General features: G+C 32.5%; 1 non-coding gene across 1 annotated transcript; it reads right to left on the bottom strand.

Annotated features, from left to right (window-relative positions):
• Positions 1 to 2754: 2754 nt before the first annotated feature.
• TRNAM-CAU (transfer RNA methionine (anticodon CAU)) lies at positions 2755 to 2826 on the bottom strand. Its single transcript has one exon. It is a non-coding gene; the product is annotated as a tRNA-Met (tRNA).
• Between the last annotated feature and the right edge of the window lie 3024 nt (positions 2827 to 5850).

Here is a 5850-nt window from a genome sequence, read left to right on the forward strand (position 1 = left end):
AGAACTCTAAAAACAGTTTACAATATAAGGTCACGAGGCCATCTTCTTTTCAGACGCCTCGGAGGATTGCCAGGAATGGAAGAGAAAGCAAGGTTAGAAACTAGTAAGTTTGGGTGGTTAGGGAGTTTATTACGGAAGGAATAATATCGGGTTCGGGCTAGATCGGTTACATAAACAAACATTTAGGTCTTTATGGATGGTTTTATTAGTAACAAAATAAGGAGCAATGAGGATTTTACGAAGGATTTTGGATTTAGTGGTTTAGTGGAGCCCCAAAGCTCAACTCCGTACGTCCAGATGGGCCTTATTATTGTATGAATCTGCGTGCAGTTTCCAGTCTTGTGTGAGGATTCCAGGTTAGTCGTTTGTCAACATGTAGTCCAAGATAACGAATCTGTTCTACAGGGGTAAGAGCCACATTATTAAAGTATACTGTAGGGCAGTCGGCAGGTTTACGACGAAGAGTAAATGTGATTTGATGAGATTTGTTGGGATTTTTTTTTATCCTCCAACACCATTCTTCGAGGATTGTGATATAGGACTGGAGAGTTTGAGATGCAATCAAAGGGTTATTACTAACTGCGAGCACACATGTGTCATCAGCATACGTGGTAAGGATAGTGTAAGGGGTAGTTGGGATGTTAGCTGTATAGACGGTGTAGAGAATGGGACCGAGAATACTACCTTGAGGAACACTAGCGGATTGAAAATACGAAACCATTGTGGTTTACTTGGAATAATCTATTAATAAGAAAGGAACGGATGATGAGAAAATATGTAGGAGGTAAGAATTTACGGAGTTTGTAAAGCAGTCCCAATTGCTTCTTAAAAGTCTATTTCTTTAAGTAGGTTAGTTCATATCAACATCAGTCATAAACTGTTCATATCTTCCTAAAGAAATCCTACTTCGCAGACGACTCCTGACAGTACAAGAGCACTAGAGGGGAAAAAAGTCAGTTATTTCACCCCAATTTTTTATTACTTTAATGAAAACTGTGTATAATTACCAGTCTAAATCTATTAGTCTGTCAAGTATAGGTAGGGTGAATAAAAAATGGCGGCTGTTTCAAAACGTTAAAAAATTAATTTTTCATTCTGAGCTCTATATCTTTAAAACTACCAAAAGCGCTAGAAAACCTAAGACAACATAATTTAAAATAGAGTACATCAACTAACATATGAGCCATAATGGAGCTATTTACGTTCAATAGTTCTCGAGATATAACTTTTTTAAAAGCTACATTTCATAAAAATGTTGTACAGAATGTACAGAAAGCTACTGATCTTTCTGTACATTCTGTACAAAATCAGTTTTTCATACAAAGAAAAAGGAAATATTGCAGTTTATTTTAATTGTAATTGTAGAAAATAAACCATGAAGGCGGAGGACTCTGAAAAGTTCGTATTTTTTGTAAAGAAAACAGAAATATTGGTGTTTATATTAAGTGTAATAGTAGAAAATAAATTTTGAAGATAAATAGTACAAAAGCCAGGAAGAAAAAAAGGCTCTCACCCCAATTTTTTATTACTTTAATGAAAACTATGTATAATTACTAGTCAAAACTGATGAGTCTGCCAAGTATAGGTAGGGGGAATAGAAAATGGGGGCTGTTTCAAAACCTTAAAAAAATTGTAATTTTTCATTTGAAGCTAAAAACTACCAACAACATTAGAACATTATTTAAAGAAGAGTAAATTTCCTGAAATATGAGCCATAAAATTCGATAGTTCTCGAGATATAGCCTTTTAACAAGCAACATTTCATAAAAATGTACTGAAATATCTTTATTTTGTAAAATCTATATCTCTATAAACCAATATATGTCTATTAGCACTCAAATTAAAGCTAGTTTAATGGACTATACATTAGTTTATGTATTTTAAATATCATAAATGTTTCATGATATTTACTAAAATAAATTGATTTATAGCTGTTCTGATCAAATTTCATAAAAATAAAAAAACTACTACCCGTACGAAAATAAACGTTATAAAGTACTCTAATGTACACTAAATAATCTTTGATTTGATTGCTGGCAAACATTTGTACGTCTAATGATTCCTGAGGTATAATTTTTCATAAACCAAACGTTTTGTCCGAACAACTAAAAATCGACATTTTTCGATTATTATTACCAATTAATTTTGGTAAATATCTCGAAAGCTACCAATTCTACTAAGTAAACGTTATAAACTCCTTTATAGGTCATTAAACTAGCTTTAAGTTGAGTGCTAACATCTTCACGTCGAATTGTTCCAGAGATTTTGATTTCCCAAAATCATACATAAAGACCTTAATGTTCCCTATGTAACCGATCTAGCCCGAACCAGATATCACTCCTTCCATTATAAACTCTCTAACTACTCAAACCCCCTAGTTTCCAATCTTATGTCCTCTTCCGTTCCTGACAATCCTCATAGGCGCCTGAAAAGAAGATGGCCACGGGACCTTCTAATTTAAATTAATGCTTGAAGTACTCCCAATGGGTGTTTGCTTCCCAAGGTTTTCAAGTGTATATGAAACATACCACATATTTACTTATTGTATTATTTTTAACAGTTGTAAATTACACTAAATAAATAAAAAATATTTATTTTCTATTTGTAACTATTATGTACTATAAATCTTCGTATGTTAATATATATTTCAATATTATATTAATTGTAGTTCTGTTTTTATAAAAATATTTACATTAAATAGTTCTAATGTATTATAATCCATATTAAATTATATTTCTAGAAAAAAATAAATCTTAGCAGAGCGTGGTTTCGATCCACGGACCTCTGGGTTATGGGCCCAGCACGCTTCCACTGCGCCACTCTGCTCTTAATTAAGAATTTCCTTATTTAGAATTAGAATTATTTTTGCATTTTTAACGTTCTTTTTTGTAGCTTACGACCGTTCAAATTTCGGAATATATTGGAGTAAATTGAATTTGAGGTGTTTTAGAAGTGTCAACTATGGTATATTCTAAACTGTTATTTTTAGCGGATTTTCTTACCTTCATGAAATACAAATTCAACTTTCATTCCAGATTCTTGTTACTTTAATTATCTTATAAATATAATATCTTTATAAATAAATATTTGTGTTATATTAGATGAGTAATAAACCAACGTTTGTTACTTCCTTTGTCTCTACTACTGGCAAATATGTAGATCCAACATAAAACTACCCACGTCTGAACATCTTGAAACAGTTCCAAGAGGTACCACTCTCAGACCAGTTTCACGAGATTCGTCCAATCCCTGGGAGTATTGGCCTAATCTTTTTTGGCATTAGAATAGTTCTTAGAAGACATCTTTCCTTGCCTAAATAAATCCTTTCTAAATTTTCCCCCAGCTCTTAGTACAAATCGAGAATATAGGCCGTCCATAACAGGTTCCTTTTAAAATTCTAACAACTACTTCCAAGAACTGCTCCCATTGGGTGGCTTTAAGGAGCTCAACTTATTACAGTGTCATAATGTCCTGCAGGACACCTCCCTTAGGTATATAAGACCCTCTGAGTGCAGTGCAATGCAAAGGGTCCAACTGACTGCTTAGTAGAGTGGGATTAAGAACGACAAACGTTTGATAACAGTCCTTCAAAAACAAATGTTGTTTTTCGTTAAAACTGTGTTCGTATACTGTGGAGGTAATTTTCTGTTTTGTTTACCAACAACAACCACAATTAGAAGCTGTCTTGTTGTTTTTACTTCTCCTATTTGTAAATTGTGAAATTGCTAATAGTTAAACTGCTAGTCAATTATTTTTGTTTCATTTTCGTATTTATTTAAAATAATGTTAGTAAATAACAATTTTCTTAGAATTGCATAATAGTCTTTGAAATAACCAATTATAAAAATAATATATTTCGAACTCGAAGAATTTTCGACTTAATTCAATACACAATGCTTTGTTTTCATATCGGTTATTTTTACTAACTATTAAATAATAACGGGGACGAAAACTAAGAGGGTATTCTCTCATTCGGTATTCTCTGGCTCATTTCGTTCGTTCGTTCGTTTTATGAACTATTTTTTTCCCCAACAGTTCTTAAGAACCCATGACTGCTTAGCAAAGGGCCCAACTGCCTTAGTGCTAGTGACTATGTCACAACAACTACCATCGTGCACACTATGAAGTCTACTGTCGTGACTGTACTGTCATATTATCAGAATTACCTTTATAAAGGGTATTCATGATGTTGTATTAAATGTTATTAATATAGGATTGTTATCAGTGATGCAGCGAGAGGGATGCGCTGGGATCTCTTGAGCTCTGCTCTACCCCTCACACGTGGGGGATAGAGTGGGCTCAGGGATCCTCATGTCGATTGTGTAAATATTGTATATATTATTTTATTTATTTATTTTTCATACAGATAGTTTGATTATGTTCATCTTGTCTATTCTTTTGTTTGTATATATTTTAAGAGAGTTTTTTATTTTTTTTTTTTTTATTTTAGTATATATGAGATCATTCATCACTATTACTTATTGCCCACAACTGTGTGGCAGTTTGTAATATCTATCAATAGATAAATCTATAACCGAAAAAAAAAATATATATATAGGATTGTTAGCAGCCCTATTTAAAGTCATGTTAAATGTTAAATACATCAGAGCTCCTAACGTATTTTCTGAGCAACTTGTTTCATAACCTTTCCTTTCCAAAACTTCATGTTATTGTTTACATCTAAGTTTTGATTAAAGTAATTCATTACAAGATGCTAACATCACAAGTTATGTGAAAGTTTTGCCATTGAGTATCTTGTTGTTCTTCTATCTTGTGACGAAGAGATTCAAGATGGTCTAATTGTCAACTTTCATTACATTATTATTACTGTCATCCATTGCTTTGTAACTTTTAAAACCATCCAAAACAATACCAATACAATCAAAACATGAACTACGAGCAAGTAACCTAACACGACAACGAACAAAATGGTGACGAGCCCAGCTGGTCTGTTGTGTGACGTCGTTATCCATTTAACAGACCCTCAGCTATGTTATATGGTTTATACGCTTTAACATGCTAATAGAAGGAAATATTTCTTCATTTAACATAAGTTTTTCCATTTAACACACTTGAACCTGTTAAAATAAAGATCATGAATGCCCTTACAGTTGGTTGTAGTATAATATGTGATTCCTGTTTTTAATTTCTCTATGGTGACAGCTGCTGTTTGCTGTATTTAATTACTGTACGTATCAAGGTTAGTCTACAATGATAGATCGATCTGATATCAATTGGTATTTTGTATTAAGAAATTTGAAAGATGTCCCCAAGCCACAGAAATTTAAAGAAAAAAGAAGAAATTTAAAAAATGTGAACGATCAATCGAGAATGCTGGTACGTATCAATGACCTAAGGTTGTCTGCAATGAAAGATCGATCTATTATATTATCGATAATATCGATTGGTATTCATTATAATGCTGATTCGTAACTGACGTCACGTTGGAATTAGGTTTGTACACGGCTCGCTGATCTTGCAGTTATTTTGGTCATGTCCAGTGCCTCAGGCCATTTACGAAATGATCCCATCTGGGCAGCCTCTGGCGCTTTGCAGAAATGGGGATCTGGAAATTATATTCTAAACAACTTTGGGCTATAAATAACTTGTTAGTCAAAATCTTTAATTTATATTTGAAAAATAACAAACCATAAAAAAGAAAAATTAAACATTTACAGCAGGTACATTTATCAACAAAATCATGAATTGCTTCTTTTTTTTTATTTATTTATTGATATTTACAACTGTATAAAAAATACAACAAGTAAATTTAATCATAATGATATGATACAGGATGTAGAGAAACTACCCAGTAGTAGAACTCTAAAAACAGTTTACAATATAAGGTCA

The sequence above is a fragment of the Halyomorpha halys genome, unplaced genomic scaffold (genome assembly GCF_000696795.3).
Source record: "Halyomorpha halys isolate HHAL.00 unplaced genomic scaffold, Hhal_1.1 Scaffold446.1, whole genome shotgun sequence".
In the NCBI taxonomy this organism is placed as follows: Eukaryota; Metazoa; Arthropoda; class Insecta; order Hemiptera; family Pentatomidae; genus Halyomorpha; species Halyomorpha halys.